Here is a 22,439-nt window from a genome sequence, read left to right as displayed (position 1 = left end):
CAGTTAAACTTGCGAAATCAGTTGTCAAATGCATCATAAAAACAAAATAACCTTAATGGAGGCTTAGTTTATGGCAAGTTGGCATCAAATTAGAACTAGTCAGAGGATGCAAGCAGGTTGTCGTATTGTCAATACAACTGATTGCAGTACCACTGAATACTTACACTCAATTTAGTTTTAATGCAAATATAAAACATGTGTTTGTAACATGGTGCATAAAGCACAACTGGTAGCTCAAGTATTTCGTGGCAGTCAAGATTCGAGCAGAGTCTACTATATTCCTGAATTCAGATATGGCAATTCTGTTTTGTCAAAATGAGCTTAATGTAATGTTTCTGAATTTTGTGCATTAGATTTTGGTTTCAACTTTTTAATCCATTAAATCATGCTCCATTTCTTACACTTAGAGTCATAGCGTCATAGAATGATACAGCACTGAAACAGGCCCTTCGGCCCAACGAGTCCGCACTGACCATCAACCACCCATTCATACTAATCCTACATTAATCCCATTTTTCCCTCTCATCCCCACCTTCCCTCAATTCTCCTACCACCTACCTACACTGGGGACAATTTTTTTTTTATACAATGGCCAATTTACCCATCAACCTGCAAGTCTTTGGTACGTGGGAGGAAACCGGAGCACCCAGAGGAAACCCATGCGGTCACAGGGAGAACTTGCAAACTCCGCACAGGCAGTACCCAGAACCGAACCCTGGTCGCTGGAGACGTGAGGCTGCGGTGCTAGCCACTGCTCCGCCCTAGGGTCTGCTTCCAATTTTTTTTTTTTTAAAAAGTCGATGCTGAGATTCATTAAATATCTATCACATGATAGACACCCGAGAAAATTGTGGAGAGGAATACAGTTCATGCCAAAAAAGCACATCTAGAACAGCAACCATGTGGTGCATGCAGGGGAGTAATGAACCATAAAAGGCCTTGAAACAGTAACAGAAGCAGAAAGTTACATAATTCTAGCACTAGGGTTGGTTAGGCAGATGCTTCAGCCAGACAGCAGTGAGCCAAGAAAATTGGAGGAGATAGCATAGAAACATAGAAAATAGGAGCAGGAGTAGGCCATTCATCCCTTCGAGCCTGCTCCGCCATTCGTTGTGATCATGGCTGATCATCCAACTCAGCAGCCTGTTCCGGCTTTCGCCCCATACCCTTCAATCCCTTTAGACCCAAGAGCTATATCTAACTCCATTGCAATACACTACCCCCAATCCCATGCACTTTAATTTTACATGCTAATCTCTTGTGGGACTTTGTCGAAAGCCTTCTGAAAGTCCAAATGAACCACATCCACTGGCTCCCCTTCATCATTTCTACGAGTTACATCCTCGAAGAATTCTAGATTTGTCAAGCACGATTTCCCTTTTGCAAATCCATGCCGACTCTGCCCGATTCTACCACTGCTCTCTAAGTGCTCTGCTATAAAATCTTTGTAATTGACTAAAATTTTCCCCACTACCAGCGTCAAACTGACTGGTCTATAATTCCCTGCTTTCTCTACCTCCCTTTTTAACTAGTGGGGTTAAATTAGCTACTCTCCAATCTGTAGGAACTGTTCCAGAGTCTATGGAATTATGTAGAATATAGAATTAGCGCAAAATTCCTGTGGAGTACAGAGGTAGAGACGCATTTGGAGAATAACCCGAGTTAACAGTGGCCAGGAACTGCATGGGGATGGAGAATAGTCCATGAAATAAGTGGAGATCGAAAAGGTATTAGAATGATCTATATAATGGCAGAAATGTCCTTGGACACCAGATAAGCTGGTGTCGTAGCAGCATCACCACAAGCGGACAACAGCCAGGGTAGGAGAAAATTTTCTTCAGCAACAAGCATGGCCAGAATGGTCCATTAGCACAGCAGGTATAACAGCAGATAAATCCCAGTGGCCTAATTTAAGAGTACAGTTTTGACAGTGAGGGAATTCAAAATATTGAGCAGAGTCCTACTTGATAGAAACCTGAAGGTGAAGGTTAGAGCAGTGGAGAAGTTTGATCAAGAACATAGCTTTAAAACATGCAGATTAAGATATATCGAATATTGGGAAGGGGCCTCATGTAGGAGAAGATTGGGAATAATATATGGGGTGGGGTGCCAATGGAACAGAAGTATCAAGTTTGACAGCGGGTAGCCACGGAGAAAGAATGTTCAAGAGCGCTCAGCTGGGAACTGTAAGCCCAGGCATCAACTTCAGGAAAAGTCACCCAGGATGGTGCACCTAGTGGACTCAACCACACTAAAACATACATCCCATCATCCTTGCCAAATTTCACTAGCTTATTTTTCAGCAAATGAAGCTTCTCAACTTAAACAAACAGTCAGACCCTTCTGTCCTCCATATTTCAGACTACTTCACCACCCTTAAACAGCTATTCCTTCCCACCCTCTGGGACACACCCTCTGCACATCTGCCTCATTGCCTAATCCCCTCCCCCACCCCCCCCCAAAAAAAAAAAATCAGACTCTTACATGGCTACAGTATAAGCTGTGGCTCAGTTGGCAGCACCCTTGCCAGAGTCAGAAAGTTGTGGTTCAAGTTCCACTATGGAGTGTTGAGCACAAAAATCTAGGCCGACACTACAGTCCAGTATCCAGAAAATGCTACACAGAGGTCTCGTCTTTCCAAAAAAGATGTAAACTGAAGTCCCATCTGTTCCCTCAGATGGATGTAAAGGATTTCATGGCACTATTAAGTGCCGGAGTTACCCCCAGTGTCCTGGCCAATATTTATCCTGCAATCAACAAAGATCAGTTCACACTGCTGTTTGTGGGAGCTCGCTGTCTACAAATTTGCTGTCACATTTCCTATATTGCAACAGGTAACTACACAAAGTACTCCATTGGCTGCAGTGTATTTTAGGACATCTGCGGCTGTGAAAGGCACTATATAAATGAAAGTTTCATTTTTCTATGCCTCTGCCTGCAACCCCACTGCCACAAATCTGTTCAATGAAGTACGAGTGTACGTTGAACAGTACAGAAATGCAAGTTATTGATTAATTTCAGAGAAGCAATATTTCCATCGAAATATCAATACAAATAACCAGGATGCAGGAACCAAAAACATTAGCCCATTGCACAAACTAGTTTTAACAATGGATTAGCAGCATGAAATGGATAGATGAATTTTAAGCCTTGAGACATCAAACCAGAATTTTCTAGTTTTCAGAGCTCTCTTCTCCAAATAAATGCTTCCCTCAAACTTGGGATTGTGCCAAAACTGCTGAGCAAGGAAACAAAACACCAGTGACCACATCACTAAAGCAGGCTGCTGCAAGTAGAAAGCAACTGCTATTCTGTTCTGACCTTCAGCTTTCAGTTTTTCCTCTGTTCCTCCCATCTCCACCATTGAGTGCACTCATTTATTCATATCAATATGCACTTAGTGTAGGCAGCCAAATCATGGTGTTTAGTCAACCAGAAACAGGTTTTACCAACTAAAACACTTGTGAAAATCCAAGTGACTACATAGGGGCCTTGCCTCCAAGTTTATGTGAAGCTGACCTGGTTAGACTTGTGATAGCTAACTTTTATTGTAAAATGCAATTTTATGGATAAAGGATCACAAATTGAATTGTTTACCAATGCAACAATACAAGATTTCAAATGCATTAATTAAGCTGAAGTGAAAAATTATCCAATATTGAAGAGTGAACTTTCAAACTGCAGATCAAGCGTGAAATCAGACTACCTTAAACTTCAACAGCAGTGTAGAACAGGAAATTCTGTCACCACAGTTTCCTTCTCTAACTGGTAACAAAAACGCCCTACTTTATGGTGTTAACAATATGCACTTTACATGTAAACATGAAACCTATAGGGTCACAATGCCAGAACTAGATATTAGATAAACCAAGGCATTAAAGCAAACTTGCATTGCAGCAGATAAATATTTAGAAGTCTTAAGTTACTACTGCAATTTAGGATTTGATAAGCATTTAAAACTGCCTAAATATCTGACTACTGTGAATGATATTGGATTTATTGTAATTAGATTTCAGTTAAACCATTAGCTTTAACACTTTCCATTATAGCTGACTAGTAATCCATTACCTCATGTGGTTTTCTGGATGAACCAAAAGTAAATCTTGACTAGATGAGCAGTCTCAGTCTTGTCATGTCAACTTTAAAAATGATGAATTATGAACTTTCACTAGCACAAATTCCTAGTTACTGTACTGCTGGGTAGTGAGTTTAGTCCATAAACTACTCAAGATTAAAATGTCCTATACTCCTTTCCATATTAGATGGTGCAAATCACAAAGTATACTGGAGGACTATTTATTGCTGTGACTGGCTTTTAAAAGTTGGCTCAAATGATACTGCTACTAGATTCCATGAAACATGACAGCATAGGAGGCGGCTTTTCAACCCAATGACTGCCAGCCAGAACAGTACAAAACTAATCCCACGCCACACACTTCCTACAGTCAGTCTTCTAACTTGCTATACTTTAAATATTCAAAATTTTCCCTTAAGGACAATGATTTGTACCTCAACTGATCACTGCAGCAAAGCATTCCATACTCCAAGGGGGCTGTTCATTCACAGCCATCAGCATGTTGCATTGAGTGGATAATCCCATCTTTGTTTTCCTACCAAAATGTATTCAACACTTACCCACATTAATTTGTATCTACATTACTTTAGCAGAATTGCTTTTCCCCTGAAAACCCAAAAGATATCAAAATAAAATCCTGCAAATGTTTTAAGTTTGAAAATACAGAACTGTTAAAATCTTAAGACTCTAAGTCTTACAATATCACTTCAAGAAATCTGTCTGGGGACAGTAGGTACTCAACTTGCATAAAAAGTAGCAGTCATGGTGCTTAAAGACTCAATTAGAGCAGGGACAAAATAAAAGCTACTAAGTTGCAAGGAATGGGTTTGGCCACTCTACACTGGAGCATTCCATTCAGTTGGAATGTAATGCATTAACTACTGCTCAAAAATTCTGCAGAAAACCCTCAACCACAAATCAGAGTGTTCTGCACAAAACGTCCTGAAAATGTTCTGGAGATCCAGTGGAAAAGATGGCGAATCCTGTTGGAGGGCTGCCAAGCAGACTGGTCAGTCATTTACAGCATCATTGCCAGAACTGTCAACCAAGCAACAAGATGTGACTTGGCTGGTGGTTAAAAAAAAAAGGCCCTTCCAGTTTTGTCTTCCACGTATACCTGTAGTGTGAGGACTACCACAGTCTGTGAAACAATTATGGTAGGGAAAGATCATTCACTTCCTTCTGGAGGGTGCACTTGCAAAGAAAACCTGAAGAGTTGGCATTTGTTTTGCCCCAAGGTTCATCCAGAGAAACTCAATTGTTTTCAGGAGATGCAACTCAAACCAAATCGCTACTGGGTGGCTATCAATTCAGTGAAAGATACCCTTTGGGGTGCCAGAGGAAGGAGCTGTCTGGGACTGTGTTGTATGCAGTAATATTCCATGGTCCAGCATTATTTGCTGAGGGATGCACTGAAGCTTGGTGTAGCTGATGAGGGCCAAATGGGGAGTAGCTACAATCTTGTGTGCACTGAATTGTTTACGAAACATTAAACTGGGGCAGACAGACCTCTGGATATTATACCTACTTTGGACGTAGCAGAATCAACATTGTGTAACTCAACTTTTCAAATATATTTTTAAAAAGTGAATGTAGCAGTGACAATACAACTAACTGCATAACAAGATAAAATGGAAATGTACCACCATTTGATTTGTAGTAACCGAATGCATCAATAAATCAACCCTAACTGAAATGATGCCTTGGAACAGTGGTCATGACTGCATTGTATCTGGATGCATTTTGCATTTGTTTATTTAAGAACTTATCCAGCCATCTATCTCATTGCTGCTCGAGACAGCTTGGTGTATACATATTTGGCTTCCATGTTTCCATGTATTACAACAGTGACTACATTTTCAAGTACTTCAAGTCCTGAAGATGCAATAGGTATTATATAAATGCAAGTTCTTCCTTTGTAAAATCAAGTTCTAAGTAGAAGTTAGGGGCACTTGCCCCATCACATTGTTTATTACGTTTGAGACAGAAAAATCCTATGCAAATGAGCTAAACAATTATTTAATCACAGAAGAAAACAAATTCTCCAGCTCTCCACTTCCCTGTCCTTGAACAGCCTCTGTGGAACCTTACTTTTACCAAGCTTCTGGATGCTCCTCTCAATCTTTCTTCCTTTGGCTCTGCACCCATCTTTATTACACCGGAGTTGTTTTGGTACTTTTTCCACATTAAAGTAGTTGCTATATAAATGCAGATTGCAGCTGATCGGTTATCAGGGAACCTAAAATTCAAGACAATGCAGATTTCCACCTATTAAAAAGTCGATACCTAAATATTCTACTATACACTACCAGAACCTCCAGCACACAAAATTGCAGACATGCTGGTCATTGTTTTGTGATATCCAGTGGCAGAGAGAAAAATTCATTACTGGTATGTACTTGGAACACAGAAAAATTAGAGATTTAGAAACAAAAAGCTGGAAATACTTAAATTTTTATGTTTGTACAAATGTATGTACTAACAGGAATAGGCAATTTGGCCCCTGCTCCATTTGATATTATGGCTGATCTGATTGGGGCCTCAACTCTACTTTTGTCTCAGAGGGGGACCAGCTCATCCTCCTTGGGATGACAGGAGAGCAAGTGATCAAGGCTGGAGTAGAATTCTTCTTTGGCCTCATCTGTTTCTTCCAGGGTTGGGGCACACGTGATGACTGTGGCGTGCTGTTTCTGGGTTAGGGGGAGCTGGAGGGTCACGAGACAATAGTTTAATCCACAAGGGGGCTTGCTGAGGCAATCAGCTAGTTCATTTTATGGCGAAGCCAACCCTGTGGAGTTGGCACTCTTCCAGTTTGCCTTTCCAGAAGGAGGTATATCCACCACCTCGTTCCTTGAGCTGGCCTTCTCCTGCCCACCGTATCTCACTCAGGGAAGCGATATCCATGTTCTAGTGGCGGAGTTCTTGAAAGAGGGCAGCTAACACTGCGCCCCTGTGGAGCATGAGCTTGGTGCCATATTTGGGGTCTTTATCAAACACTTTTCCTCAAACGAAGGCTGTGCTGACAGTGGAGGTGATGCGCAGTCTTATCGATGTCTACCCTTGCTGAGAGGAGGATCCCAAGGTATGAGAAGTGATTCACATTGTTCAGTGGTTCGCCATGGACCTTGATGGTCACGGAGCAGGCTGCTGGATGACCTTGTTCTTCCAGATTTCAGCTCAAGGCCCATTTTTTCCATACGCCTCTGAATGCATCGACAAGAGTCTGAAGCTCAGCCTCTGTGCACATACGCAAATGTCGTCAGCATGCTGCAGCTTGATGACAGAGGTTGGAGTGGCCTTGGTTCTGGACTGGAGGCGATGTACGTTAGAGTTCCCCACTTGTCCTGTTCTGTAGATCTACTCTTGCAGGGAGCTTCAAGATGAGGTCCTGTGATTCATGGGAATCTCTTGCCCAAGGCCACCCAAAATGGAGCAGCAGCATCTGCGAAGGTGCCAGCTAGTTGGAACAACTGTGACACGCCTAGGCAGCAAGTGCAAACAGCGGAAGAAGCATTTGGAATTTCAAGCATCCCATTCACTCGCCTCACTAATCACTATCTGCCCCACCTGTGGTCAACTGCACAGATTCAGAATTGAACTATTCAGTCACTCAAGGACACAACCCTGGAGCAGACGAACATCATACTCGTTCCGAGGGACTGCCTAAGATGACGACTTTTCTGTCTACCCCCATACCTCCCTCGTCAAAGAATCTAATTCAGCTTTAAAAATATTCAATGACCCTGCCTCCACTGCTCTCTGGGGAACGACTAACAACCTGGAGAAAAATTCTCACCTGAATCTTAAATGGGAGACCTATTTTTAAAAACTGTCTGCTGGTTCTAGCCTCTCCCGCAAAAGGGAGAAATCCACAGCATCCGCCCTGTCAAGTCTCCTCAGGTTCTTTTATTTCAATATGATCACTTCTCATTCTTCTAAACTCCAATTGATACAGGCTCAGACTGTCCAGTCTTTCCTCATAAGATAACCCCTTCATTCCAGCAGTCAAGTGAACCTTCGCTGTACTAACAATTTATATCCTTGGTTTTTATTTCAGATTGTAGGACCAATAGTATTTTCCTTTAGTATATACAAGTTTGCCATGTTACCGCCTTAAAAGTACTGAACATAGAATTACATGTATAAGTGGAATTTCCAACATTAGAACAGAAGTAAAAGGTTTCTGAACTAAGCCCCCGATATTCAGATTGCTTGTACAGAATTTTATAAGAAAGCTGTAATGTTCCACAACAGGAAAGTTTGTTCCTAATGTTCGTGCAGTATCATAAAGGAAGCACATTACAAGACAATAGTGAAGACACACATGGTCTACCAAAACAAATTCTTCAGTCAGGAAGATAAAAGACTGTTAAGGTAGGAATTGGAAATGTGACACTCCCACTGCAGGCACTCAGCAAGGACTCTCGGCACTGAGAAACATTTAAAAACTGTTTTTACAGAATTCGAATGCAGAGAATCTTTACAACTTTCATGAAGTCTTAGAGAAACAATCCTATCCTCAGCACTATTTACCATGTTTGCTAATTAGATTTTTTTTGGCAAGTTTACTTTTTTCCTTTGACCTCTGGCAAACTCTGCTTTAAGTGCACCCATCTCCCTCAATTTTCACTGCTGCATGCCACACAACCTAAAAAATTAGGCTAAAGGATACCACTCAATAATGGAAACAATGGCTCATCGACCAACTAATTTTCACTATAAATTTATAGGCAAAATGATTTTGGCTTCAAGCAACTTGGAGTGAGGGAAAATATGGAAGTTAGGGTTTTTAATGCAACTGTGCTGAGGTCTGGTGCATCCCCATATCAAACTTCCGTGCCGTTTTGGCAGGCTACCAGATACCGTAGTGGTTTAACATTTCCCACAGAAACTCATTCTCCGATTAAAGATATTTACAAACATGCATCTGAACAGGACTGGGACAAATATCCTTGCAGGAAGGTTTGCTAGTGTTGTTGGGGATGGGTTAAACTAGATTGGTAGGGGGATGGGAACCTGAGCAGTCTTTGATAGGACAATTTCAGGGCAGGGAACAGGACGCAGAAAATTAGCGAGTGACTGAAAGGCAGAAGAAGCAAAAGGTAAAAAGTGTGCAACACAGGAATTTGGCAGTGTTAAAGGGTATTTATTTAAATGCGAGTACAGTAAGTAAAGCCAATGTGTTGAGGGCACAGATAGACACATGGCAACACGATATTACTTCAATGTAAACTTGGCTTAAAGAGGGGCAAGCATGCATTACTATAGACCCCCAAATAGCAAAAGAGAGATTGAAGAATATGTAGGCAGATTTCCGAGTGTAAAAACTAGGGCAACAGTTGTTGGGGATTTCAACTACCCCAATATCAACTGGGATACAAAGTGTGAAGGGCAGAGAGGGCACAAAATTCTTCAGCTGCATTCAAGAGAACTTTTTTTAGCTGGCACTTAAGCCCAACGAGAGGGAGCGCAATTCTAGATTTAGTCTTCAGTAATGAAGCTGAGCAAGAGGAGGAAGCAACAGTGGGGGGGGGGGGGGGGGGGTGGTGATCATTTTGGAGATAGTGACCATAATAGTTAGATTTAGCATAATTATGGATAGGGTAGAGCATGGCTACCTGACCCGAACCCAACAGGACCAGACGCCGTGTTTGGGTCGGTCACTCTCCCGGGTCAGGCTGGGCCGGGCGCAGTGACAGCCAGGACGTCAAGGCAGGAAACACTCCGCACTAGTCTGTAATGAACGATTCCATCCAAGGTAGAGCACAACCTCTTCAATAAAGTTGATAATATTCTAGTGGTCAGGTCGGGTACGGAAAAAATAGAAGGACTTGAACTGGGTTTCATTTGCAGACCCGAGCAGGCCTTTAGAAAAAGGGACAAAAATAAAAAGCAGCAAAAAGGTTCTAAATAGGGGGAAGGCAAATTTTACGAAACATAAAAGCAAAATACTGCGGATGCTGGAAATCTGAAACAAAAAGAAGAAATGCTGGATTCACTCAGCAGGTCTGGCAGCATCTGTGGAAAGAGAAGCAGAGTTAGCGTTTCGGGTCAGTGACCCTTCTTCGGAACTGACAAATGTTAGAAAAGTCACAGATTATAAACAAGTGAGGTGGGGGTTGGGCAAGAGATAACAAAGGAGAAGGTGCAGATTGGACCAGGCCACATAGCTGTCAGCTATGTGGCCTGGTCCAATCTGCACCTTCTCCTTTGTTATCTCTTGCCCAACCCCCACCTCACTTGTTTATAATCTGTGACTTTTCTAACATTTGTCAGTTCCGAAGAAGGGTCACTGACCCGAAACGCTAACTCTGCTTCTCTTTCCACAGATGCTGCCAGACCTGCTGAGTGAATCCAGCATTTCTTCTTTTTGTTTTATGAAACATAGGTGGCCTGGCAAAAGTAGACTGGATCCGGCTACTTGAAGGAAAAAAATGAGTGGCAGGCATTCGAGAGAGATACTATGGGCACAGTGTAGACATGTCCCCAACAAAGATTAAGGGTGGTACTGCCAAATCTAGAGCCCCATGGTTATCTGTAAAGCTCACAGAATAAGTTAAAGCAAAAAAAGGCTTATGACGATCGCAAATATCTTAATACTTTAGGAAGTCTTGACGAGTCTAGAAAGTGCAGGGGTGAAGAAAGGAAATTAGAAAAGCAGAGAGGCCATGAAAAATTGCCAGGTAAAATCAAGAAAAACCCAAAGATGTAGATTAAGAGCAGGAGGATAACTAAGGAAAGGATAGGGCCCATCAGATGTACAGGGCAACTTATGCATGGATGCAGATGATGTGGCAGGGTTCTTAATGAGTTTTTTGTCTGTCTTCACAAAGGAGAGACACAGTTAAACAGGAGTGTGAAATATTAGTTACGATAAGCATAATGAGGGGAAGTGCTTGAGGGTCTAACATCTCTGAAAGTAGATAAATCACCAGGACCAGATGGATTGCATCCCAGGTTGTTAAACGAAGCCGGGAGGAAATAGCAGATGCGCTGAGGATCATCTTCAAAACTTCACTAGAAATAGGCAAGGGACCAGATGATTGGAGGTCTGCAAATGTTGCACCATTGTTTAAAAAAGGTGCGAGGGATAAGCCAGGTAATTATAGGCCAGTCAGTGTGACCTCAGTGGTGGGTAAATTGTTAGTTTATCCTGTCCCCCAGAATAGATTGTCACTTAGAAAGGCATGGATTAAATCAGGGATAGTCAGCATGGATGTGTTAGGGGAAGTTCATGTCTTATTAACTTGATTGAGTTTTTGAGGCAGTGACGATGAGGATTGATGAGGGTAGTGCAGTGGATGTCGTTTACATGGATTTTAGTATGGCATTTGACAAGGTCCCACATGGCAGACTGGTCAGTAAAATGAAAGCCCACGGGATACAGGGGAAGATGGCAGGTTGGATCCAGAATTGGCTCAGTGACAGGAAACAAAAAAGGGTAGTAGTTGACAGATGTTTTTGTGAATGAAAAGTGGCTTCCAGTGGTTCCAGGGCTCAGTGTTGGGTCCCTTGCTGTTTGTGGTACATATTAATGATTTGGACTTGAATATGGGTGGCATGATTGGGAAGTTTACTGATGACAAAAAATGGCCGTGTAGTCCATCGTGAGAAGGAAAGCCATGGACTCCAGAACGATAATATTTTGGTTAAGTGGGCGGAAAAGTGGCAAATGGAATTCCGTTCAGAGAAGTGAGAGATATTGCATTTGGGGAGGGCAAATAAAGCGAGGGAATATACAATAAACAGGATATTGAAAGGGGTAGAAGAATTGAGACCTTGGAGTGCATGTCCACAGGTCCCTGAAGGTGGCAGGACAGTGGATAAAGTGATGGAGGCATATCGATTGCTTCCTTTATTGGCCAAGGTATAGAATACAAAAGCAGGGATGGGATACTGGAACTGTACAGAGCGTTGGTTAGGTCACAGCTGCAGTATTGTGTGCAGTTCTGGCCACCATATTACAGAAAAGACTAATTACTCTGGAGAGACTAGAGGAGATTTACAAGAAAGTTGCCAGGGCTTGAAGGTTGCAGCTGGGAGGAAAGATTGGATAGGCTAGGATTGTTTTCCCTGGAACAGAGCAGAATGAGTGGTGACTTGATTGGGAGGTGTAAAAAATTGAGGGGCCTAGATTTTTTTATTCTTTTATGGGATGTTGGCATCCCTGGCCAGGCCAGCATTGTTTGCCCATCCCCAATTACCCTTGAGAATGTGGTGGTGAGCTGCCTTCTTGAACTGCTGCAGTCCATATGGGGTAGGTACACCTACCGTGCTAGTGGTTTGATACATACCCTCTGAAATGGTCTAGCAAGCCACTCAGTTGTAAGAGTCAACCACGTTGCTGTGGGTCTGGAGTCACATGTAGGTCAGACTAGGTAAGAACAGCAGATTTCCTTCCCTAAAGGAAATCAGTGAACCAGATGGGTTTTTACAACAATTGACAATGGTTTCATGGCCATTAGACTAGCTTTTTTAATTCCAGATAGAGTGGACAGAAAGGGCGGCACAGTGGTTAGCACCGCAGCCTCACAGCTCCAGGGACCCGGGTTCGATTCTGGGTACTGCCTGTGCGGAGTTTGCAAGTTCTCCCTGTGACCGCGTGGGTTTTCGCCAGATGCTCCAGTTTCCTCCCACAGCCAAAGACTTGCAGGTGATAGGTAAATTGGCCATTGTAAATTGCCCCTAGTGTAGGTAGGTGGTAGGGAATATGGGATTACTGTAGGGTTAGTATAACTGGGTGGTTGGTCAGCACAGACTCGGTGGGCCGAAGGGCCTGTTTCAGTGCTGTATCTCTAAATAAATAAAATAAATAAAGAACCGGTTTCCCCTGGTGGGGAGGTCAGTTACCAGGGGCAACAGATTTAAAAAGGCGATTTGAAGAATTAGAGGGGACATGAGGGGGAACGTTTTCACCCAGAGGGTGGTGGGTGTCTGGAGTTTGCTGCAGGCAACGGTAGTGGAGGCAGAGACCCTCAATTCTTTTTTAAAAAAAAAGGTACCTGGACATGTACCTGGAGGTGCTGTAACCTGCAGGTCTCTGGACCAGGTGCTGGAAGGTGGGATTAGTTTACGTGGATAGTTTATTCAGCCGGCACTGACAAGATGGGCTGAATGGCCTCCTTCTGTGCTGTACTTTTTCCTATGGTTCTATGTATTTCAAGTGTAGTCTGTGCAATCTAACATTGTTCAGATGTACCAGTAGAGAAGAAAAAGTTCATACAAGCAAATATAAAAGGGAAGGTTAGATGAAGTGCTCCTCTAAGAATCCTAAATTATGGATGTGACTGTTGCAGAGGAACGTAAAGTAAAACAGTAAACATAACCCTTTTATATTCAGTGTACCAATAGGGTATCAGAATTAGCTGAATTAATCAGTAAGCCAGGGAAGTTATCCCACTCCTGATCTAGAGATCCCTGCTGAAAATTCATATGTCCAAGACAAGAACAGGATCATGTTTGCTGAGATTTCCCTATTGCTGCCAAGAAGAACATAACTTGAGCTAAAGGCTGGGTCGGGTCTGCAAATGAAACCCAACCCGAACCCAATGGAACCACATCCGACCCAAGCCCTACTCGGCCAGAGTCCTTTCATTTTTTCCCACGCCCGACCATCAGTTAACCTAGTTTCCGTTTTTTCACTTTGTTGCTTATCTGCACGAGCTTTAAAAAAAAACTAAACAACCTTTCAAGTTCAAAAAAAGTACATTAACATTGGAGCCACTTACCAGAGGTGGCGATAGATTGTGTCCGACCCGGCCTGAGCCCAAATGCCGGACCTGGAAGAGCGACCCGACCAGTCGTCGGGTCCGGGGTCGGGTAGCCATGCTCCAATTTGAGCAAAGCTCCAGAAGGTATCTAGCACATGTGGAACTGTAGCCAGCCATTGAATCAATGACTTCCAAAAAGGGAAAAGGAAAAAACCCCAGAAAAAGTAGTCTTTAAAGTAAAGATTTACACTTCTACTTCATGTGGTTAAGAATAACTTACACTAACTATAGCAAACTGAGTGCAAACAGTAACTTTGTATCAAAATGTGCGACTGGAAAATACAGTGCTTTTATCACATTCAAACCATTCACAATGAATTACTTTTCAAATGCACTACCTTACTGTTTGGCTCCAAATTTAGTCTATGTAACAACTTGCATTTCCATAGCATCTTTAGTAGCAAGAAAGTGTTTGAAAGCACTGCACGAGGCTTAGAAAAAATGCTGAATCAAAAAGGGATAGATTGGAAGGGGGGGTGGGGTAACTGAAAGCCCAAGACTGGTTTTGTAATCCAACCCTTCCCAGTTTTCATTTGGTGGCACTGACTGAAGGAACGCAAGTCAGAATACTGGAAGAATATCTTGCTCCTCAAAGCCATGGGATTCAATATATTCTTTCATGGGATGACAGCATCGCTGGCATCCCTAACTACCCTTTAAAAAAAGGTGTTGTCGAGCTGTCTTCTTGAACTGCTAGAATTCATGCAGTGTAGGTGCACTCGCAGTGCTGTTAGGAAGGGAGTTCCAGGATTTTGACTCTGACAAAGAAAAGGCGATGTAGTTCCAAGTTAGGATGGTGTGGCTTGAAAGGAACTTGCAAGTGGTGTTCCCATGTGTCTGCTGCCTTATCCTTCTAGGTAGTAGAGTTCACAGGTATGGAAGGTGCTGTCGAAGGAGCCTTGGTGAGTTGCTGCAGTGCATCTTGTAGATGGAACACACTGCTCCACTGTGGTGGTGGTGGATGGGGTGCCAATTAAGCAGGTTGATTTGTCCTGAATTTTCATGTTAACTGAACCACTGAAAACATATTGGAATTCTTGGGCATAGTGAAAGAAATGGACAAGTCAAAAAAAAAGTAGTGTCAGGGATGTAAAGGAAACTGTTCAAACTTTCCTCCAAATGGAAGGAACAATGTGGATCTTATATAGGCATGTACTACAACCCAAGATTTTCAATTTTTTGCTGTGACAAGACAATCAGTACACTTAGGCACAGACCCAGGACAATTGCCCACAAAAAGAAACTTCCCTGAAAATCTTTACGAACATGGAAAAATATTACTTTGACACATTAATTAAATTTTCAGCATGTGGAAATCATTGGCATGATGAACCTAATTGTGTAACACATTCCTCTTTGAGACATTGCTTTGAAATGTAAATGAATAAATCATCCAGACAGCACTGGGAAACTACATGACATCAACCCTTTAAGACACAATCCTGCGGACAACACAGCCTCCAGTCTTATATTGGTAAGAGACCTTTTGCATATTTTCCCAACAAGATGTTTGGTCCTATAACAGGCTGTATAAACAAAACATTTGTTCTCCAGAAGAACGTGGCAACGGATTAGAAAAAAAGCTACTATATTTTGAAAGAACAAAATTTTAGGCAAAAACTGCAACAGCAGCCTCAGGACTATGCAAGTACAAAATATAATAAGGCAGGTTACAAAAGCACAGTCAACGGTATGTCATTTCATGCTGAAGATTAAGATGGCATTCATTTCTAAACAAAAGGGGCGGCACAGTGGCGCAGTGGTTAGCACCGCAGCCTCACAGCTCCAGCGACCCGGGTTCAATTCTGGGTACTGCCTGTGTGGAGTTTGCAAGTTCTCCCTGCGTCTGCGTGGGTTTTCTCCAGGTGCTCCGGTTTCCTCCCACAAGCCAAAAGACTTGCAGGTTGGTAGGCAAATTGGCCATTAAAAATTGCCCCTAGAATAGGTAGGTGGTAGGGAAATATAGGGACAGGTGAGGATGTGGTAGGAATATGGGATTAGTGTAGGATTAGTATAAATGGGTGGTTGATGGTCGGCACAGACTCGGTGAGCCGAAGAGCCTATTTCAGTGCTGTATCTCTAAACTAAATTAAAAGATCGCGTCAGCTACCTGCCCAACTAGCATTACAACAATTCAATATTTTAAATGTCTCCTTGTAGAATAGAGATCCTTGGATCCAGTACATAACAGAACCTTTCCATTCTCAGAGGAAAACAATTGATTAGGTGGCCCAAAGAAAAAAATCCATGTGTGAGGCAAGAAGTTCTTTAGCTTAAATTGTTGGCCAAAAGGTTGTTCTCAATAGTAGCAGACATGCACGAAAATGTATAGTTAATAGTTCCTGAAGACCTATCCAGCTATTAAACGCTTTAGTGCTTTGTGGACATTTGCAGATTTGTAGAAGTTAACAACCTCCCAAGGCACACCTGGTCAGATGAATTAAGCTGTTCCGTGATAAGTGCAATTTTTGAACAAAGTTGAAAGCTGATGGGATTGAAACTTGAACCTGGTTGCAGTTTTAACCTTTATGGTGTTGTCAATATCTTATGAGTACCAGTTAACTGCCGTAGCACTTTACAGATTTGAAGCATTGAAATGCAAAGCTGAACTGGCCTCCTCTAATTATGAGGCTACACACACTTTACTTCTGCAGCTTGTCAACAGAATGTCTATTTTTCCCCTCCCAAGATGGATTCCATCTCGAAAGGTTAGTTGAACATAGTTGGAAAAACAAAGTTTGATAGAATTATGCAGGTATGAAACAGACCATTTGGCCAAACAGACCAGGATTGATGTTTGAGCTTGCGAGCCTTGTTCCACCTGACTTCATCTCGCCCTATTAAAATATACTTCTAGTCCTTGGTTCATGCAGTTACCTAGCTTCTTCATAAATGAATCTAAGCGATCTGCCTCAACCACTCCATATGGCAGCAAGCTCCACGTTCTCACCTTTTTGGGTAAAGATTTTCCTGAATTCTTCATTGGATTTATTAATGGCTTATATGTATTGCCCCTAAATTTAGACTATTTCTGCATCTACACTATTGAAATCCTTCATAATTTTAAAAGGCCAGGTCACCCTAATTTCTTTTCTAGAGAAAAGTGCCCCAGCCAGTTTAGTCTTTCCTGATAGTTACACCCTGACAGAAGAATGATAAAGTTACAGTAAAAAAAAAACTTGGAAGGCTAGGATAGGTAGAAGAAAAAGGAAAGTAAAAACAAGAAATGCTGGAAACACTCAGCAGATCTGGCAGCATCTGTGGAGAGAAGCAGAGTTAACATTTCAGGTCAGTGACCCTTCATCAGAACTGAAATATTAGAAATGTAAAAGGTTTTAAGTAAAGCAGGGGTGGTACAAGAGATAACAAGAGGTCTTGATAGGACAAGGTCAGAGGTGGTCATGGAACAAAGGCAAACGGTACGTTAATGGTGTGGTGAAAGACTAAGTGTTGGTACAGAGAGGGTGTCAACTGACAGTAAAATGAACAGCCCTGGCCCCAAGCACAAACATGAAAAAAGCAGGTAGGCACACTAGAAGCAAACTATAACTAAAATAAAGAAAAAACTAAAAATAAAAATGGGGAGCCAATTATGCTCTGAAATTATTGAACTCAATGTTCAGTCTGGCAGGCTGTAGTGTGCCTAATCGGTAAATGAGGTGCTGTGCCTCGAACTTGCATTGATGTTCGCTGGGACACTGCAGCAATCCCAGGCAGGGGGGGGGGGGGGGTTGGGTGTGGGGATGTGGGGTGGAGTGTTGAAATGGCTAACAGCCAGAAGCTCGGGGTCATGCTTACAGACTGAGCGGAAGTGTTCACAAAGCTGTCACCCAATCTGCATTTGGTTTCCCCAATGTAGAGACGACCACATTGTGAGCAGTGAATACAGTATACTAATTTGAAAGTACAAGTAAATCGCTGCTTCACCTGAAAGGTGTTTGGGGCCTTGGATAGAGAGGGAGGCAAATGGGCAGGTATTACACCTCCTGTGCTTGCAGAGGAAGGTGCCGTGGGAAATGGAAGAGTGGATGAGGGTGTCACGGAGGGAACGATCCCTTCAGAATGCTGACAGATGAAGGGAGGGGAAGATGCATTTGGTAGTGATAAAGAGTAGTGCTTAATTGAACAAGTATTTTAGTATAGGGTTAATGTTTGACATCTGGACAATTCACTACTTCATTAGTTAGTACAAGTAGGGGTTAAAATATTAAAAAGACAGCCATCTGAGAAACCAAAATTGCCACAGTTGATATTTTGAAACATACAATACCTGTGAGGGTCCTTGAGAGGGTGAAGAGATTTACTAGAATGGTTCCAGGGTTGGAGGATTTTAGTTACAAGGTTAGCTTGAAAAGCTGTGATCGTTCTTAGAACAAAGGAGATTTAGTAGAAGTGTACAAGATTATGACAGGCTCAGATAAGTCAGACAAGGAAACATTGTTCATTAACAAATTGTACTTGGACTAAGGGACGCAGTTTGAAAGTTTTGGGCAAAAGATGGAGGAATAGGAGGAAGCACTTTTACGCAGCGGGTGGTAAGAACCTGGAATTCGGTGCCCACAAGGGTGGTGGAAGCAGAGACAATGACTTCAAGAGGAAGTTGGATGGCCACCTGAAAGTATGAGACTTGCAGGGCCAAGGGGATCGAGCCGGGGGGTGGGACTGACTGCATACCTCTGGAGAGCCAGCAAGAACTTGATGGACCAAATGGCCTCCTCCTGCGCCGTAAGTGACTATAACTGACTCAATTTTCATTTTAAAAAACTTTTTAAATGAAGGACTGTCCATCGGAGCCAAAACTCAATGAAACAGTTCAGACAATTAAAAAGTGGATACATATAAAATATCCAGATAAATTCTCTCTTCTCCCTTGGCCTTCTTGTCTCGAGACAATGGATAAGCGCCTGGAGGTGGTTAGTGGTTTGTGAAGCAGCCACTGGAGTGGCTATAAAGGCCAATTCTAGAGTGACAGGCTCTTCCACAGGTGCTACAGATAAAATTGGTTGTCGGGGCTGTTACACAGTTGGCTCTCCCCTTTCCTGCCAACTGCTAAGTCTCTTCGAAGCGCCACTCTTTAGCCCCACCTTTATGGCTGTCCGCCAGCTCTGGCGATCACTGGCAACCGACTCCCACGACTTGTGATCAATGTCACAGGACTTCATGTCGCGTTTGCAGACGTCTTTAAAGCGGAGACATGGACGGCCAGTGGGTTTGATACCAGTGACGAGCTCGCTGTACAAAGTGTCCTTGGGGTTCCAGCCATCTTCCATGCGGTTCACATGGCCAAGCCATCTCAAGCGCTGCTGGCTCAGTAGGGTGTAAATGGGGATGTTGGCCGCCTCAAGGACTTCTGAGTTGGAGATACGGTCCTGCCACCTGATGCCAAGGATTCTCTGGAGGCAGCGAAGATGGAATAAATTGAGACGTCGCTCTTGGCTGACATACGTTGTCCAGGTCTCGCTGCCATAGAGCAAGGTACTGAGGACACAAGCTTGATACACTCAGACTTTTGTGTTCCGTGTCAGTGCGCCATTTTCCCCACATACTGCTCCCCACCTGAAGCTAAAGACCAGTTCTATGAGGAACTCCATTAGTAGCATCCCCAATACCGAACACTTGTTCCTGCTGGGGGACTTAAATGCCAGGGTGGGGGCCGACCATGACTCATGGCTCTCCTGCCTTGGGCACTATGGCATTGGAAGGATGAATGAGAATGGACAGAGACTGCTTGAGTTGTGTACCTATCATAACCTCTGCATCACCAACTCGTTCTTTGATACTAAACCCTGTCACCAGGTTTCTTGGGAGGCACCCAAGATCACGTCGTTGGCACCAGCTGGACCTCAGTCACAAGGCGAGCCTCTCTAAACAGCGTTCAAATCACACGCAGCTTTCACAGTGCGGACTGCAACACTGACAACTCCCTGGTGTGCAGCAAGATTAGACTCAGACCAAAGAAGTTGCATCATTCCAAGCAGAAGGGCTGCCCACGCATCAACACTAGCAGAATTTCCCATCCACAGCTCTTACATAAGTTTCTAAATTCACTTGAAAAAGCCCTTCAAAGCACTCCTACAGGGATGCAGAGACCAAGTGGGCCCACATCAGAGACACCATCTATGACTCAACAGTAACCACCTATGGCAAACGTGAAGCGGAATGCAGACTGGTTTGAATCTCACTTTGAAGAGTTGGAACCCGTCATAGCCGCTAAGCGCATTGCACTGCTGAACGACAAGAAAGCCCCCAGCGAGTCAACATCTGGCTGCTTTAAGTGCTACGGAAGCGCTGCACAAATGACTACTGGCAACACCTTTGCAGTCATATTCAGCTGGCCTCTGACACCGGAAACATCAGAGGAATGGATGATGGCATTAAGAGCGCTTTTGGGCCAAGAAGATCGCCCCACCCCCTCAAACCTAAATCAGGGGACACAATCACTGACCAACACAAGCAAACGGACCGCTGGGTGGAGCACTACCTAGAGCTGCACTCCAGGGAAAATGTCACTGAGAACGCTCTCAATGCAGCCCAGTCTCTGCCAGTCATGGATGAGCTGTATGTACAGCCAACAAAATCAGAACTCAGTAATGCCATCGATTCTCTAGCCAGCGGAAAAGCCCCTGGGAAGGACAGCATTACCCCTGAAATCATCAAGAGTGCCAAGCCTGCTATACTTTCAGCACTGTACGAACGGCTTTGCCTGTGTTGGGACGAGGGAGCAGTACCACAGGATATGCGCGATGCCAATATCATCACCCTCTACAAGAGCAAGGGTAACCGCAACAACTACCATGGAATCTCCCTGCTCAGCAGTGGGGAAAGTCTTCGCTCGAGTCGCTATAAACAGGCTCCAGAAGCTGGCTGAGCGTGTCTACCCTGAGGCACAGTGTGGCTTTCCAGCAAAGAGATTCACCATTGACATGCTGTTCTCCCTTCGCCAGCTACAGGAGAAATGCCGTGAACAACAGATGCCCCTCTACGTTGCTTTCATCGATCTCACCAAAGCCTCTGACCTCGTAAGCAGACGTGGTCTCTTCAGGACTACTAGAAAAGATTGGATGTCCACCAAAGCTACTGAGTATCATCACCTCATTCCATGACAATATGAAAGGCACAATTCAGCACAGCAGCACCTCATCAGACCCCTCCCTATCCTGAGATGCGTGAAACAGGGCTGCGTTCTCGCACCTACACGGTTTGGGATCTTCACCCTGCTGCTCTCACATGCACTCCAGTCTTAAGGAGGAATTTTCCTCCACACAAGAACAGGTGGGGTTGTTCAACCCTACCCGTCTTAGAGCAAAGACCAAAGTACGGAAAGTCCTCATCAGGGAACTCCTCTTTGCTGACGATGCTGCTTTAACACCTCACACTGAAGAGTGTCTGCAGAGACTCATTGACAGGATTGCGGCTGCTTGCAACAAATTTGGCCCAACCATCAGCATCAAGAAAACGATCATGGGACAGGATGTCAGAAATGCTCCATCAATATTGGCGACCACGCTCTGGAAGTGGTTTAAGAGTTCACCTACCTAGGCTCAACTATCACCAGTAACCTGTCTCTCGATGCAGAAATCAACAAGCGCATGGGAAACGCTTCCACTGCTATGTCCAGACTGGCCAAGAGTGTGGGAAAATAGCATACTGACATAGGTAAATTATCTAAATGCATCAAAACACAAGATGAAGCCAAATCAGTCAATTGTTTTAGCAAACACAATGTGCAATATCATACAACTCGAAGTCAAAACAAAAAGGATATAATTGTAGTTCTGACGATAAGTCAACAGCTTCACACTTAAAATGGAACAGGAGTCAAATTACATTTGGCTTGGCAACAGCAACAAGTTTCTATTTTGATAGGAGCAAAATACTGCAGATGCTAGAAATCTGAAATAAAAACAAGAAATGCTGGAAATACTCAGCAGGTCTGGCAGCCTCTGTGGAGAGAGCAGAGTTAACGTTTCAGGTTAGTGACCCTTCTTCAGAACTGACAAGTATAAGAAAATGTACAAGATTTTAAGCAAGCAAAGCAGGGGTGGGGCAAGAGGTAACAAAAGTGGTGTTAATAGGACAAGGTCACAGAATAACTGACCAGAAGGTTATGGAGCAAAGGCAAACGGTAAGTTAATGGTGTGCTGAAAGACAAAGCATTAGTACAATAGGGTGTGATTAGACTGTAAAGCCCTCCAAGCGCAAACATTAAAAAATTTTGAAAGTGAATAGACACAGTAGAAATAAAAACACTAAAAAACCTAAAATAAAATAAGCTAGCATAAAAAGGAGGGGGGCCGTCATGCTCTGAAATTATTGAATTCAATGTTCAGTTCAGCAGGCTGTAGTGTGCCTAATCAGTGAACGAGAGGCTGTTCCTCGAACTTGTGTTGATGTTTGCTGGAGCACTGCAGCAATCCCAGCACAGAGATGTGAGCTGGGGGGTGGGGTGGGGGCGGGGGGGGGGGGGGGGGGGGGGGTTGAAATGGCCAGCAACCAGAAGCTCTGTTAAGCTTACCGACTAAGCGGAGGTGTTCCACAAAGCGGCTCTATTTTGGTTGGCTCTTATTTCTCCCAGTGTAAAGGTGAGCTTCCAG

The 22,439-nt window shown here is 43.5% G+C and overlaps 1 protein-coding gene across 3 annotated transcripts in view; it reads right to left on the bottom strand.

Moving 5' to 3' along the window:
* ccm2 (CCM2 scaffold protein) overlaps positions 1-22,439 on the bottom strand; it is a 126,682-nt gene that overhangs the window by 83,553 nt on the left and 20,690 nt on the right. The gene's annotated exons all lie outside the window — the stretch shown is intronic.

The sequence above is a fragment of the Heterodontus francisci genome, chromosome 3 (assembly GCF_036365525.1).
Source record: "Heterodontus francisci isolate sHetFra1 chromosome 3, sHetFra1.hap1, whole genome shotgun sequence".
NCBI lineage: Eukaryota > Metazoa > Chordata > Chondrichthyes > Heterodontiformes > Heterodontidae > Heterodontus > Heterodontus francisci.
This window is presented reverse-complemented; position numbering and strand designations above follow the sequence as displayed.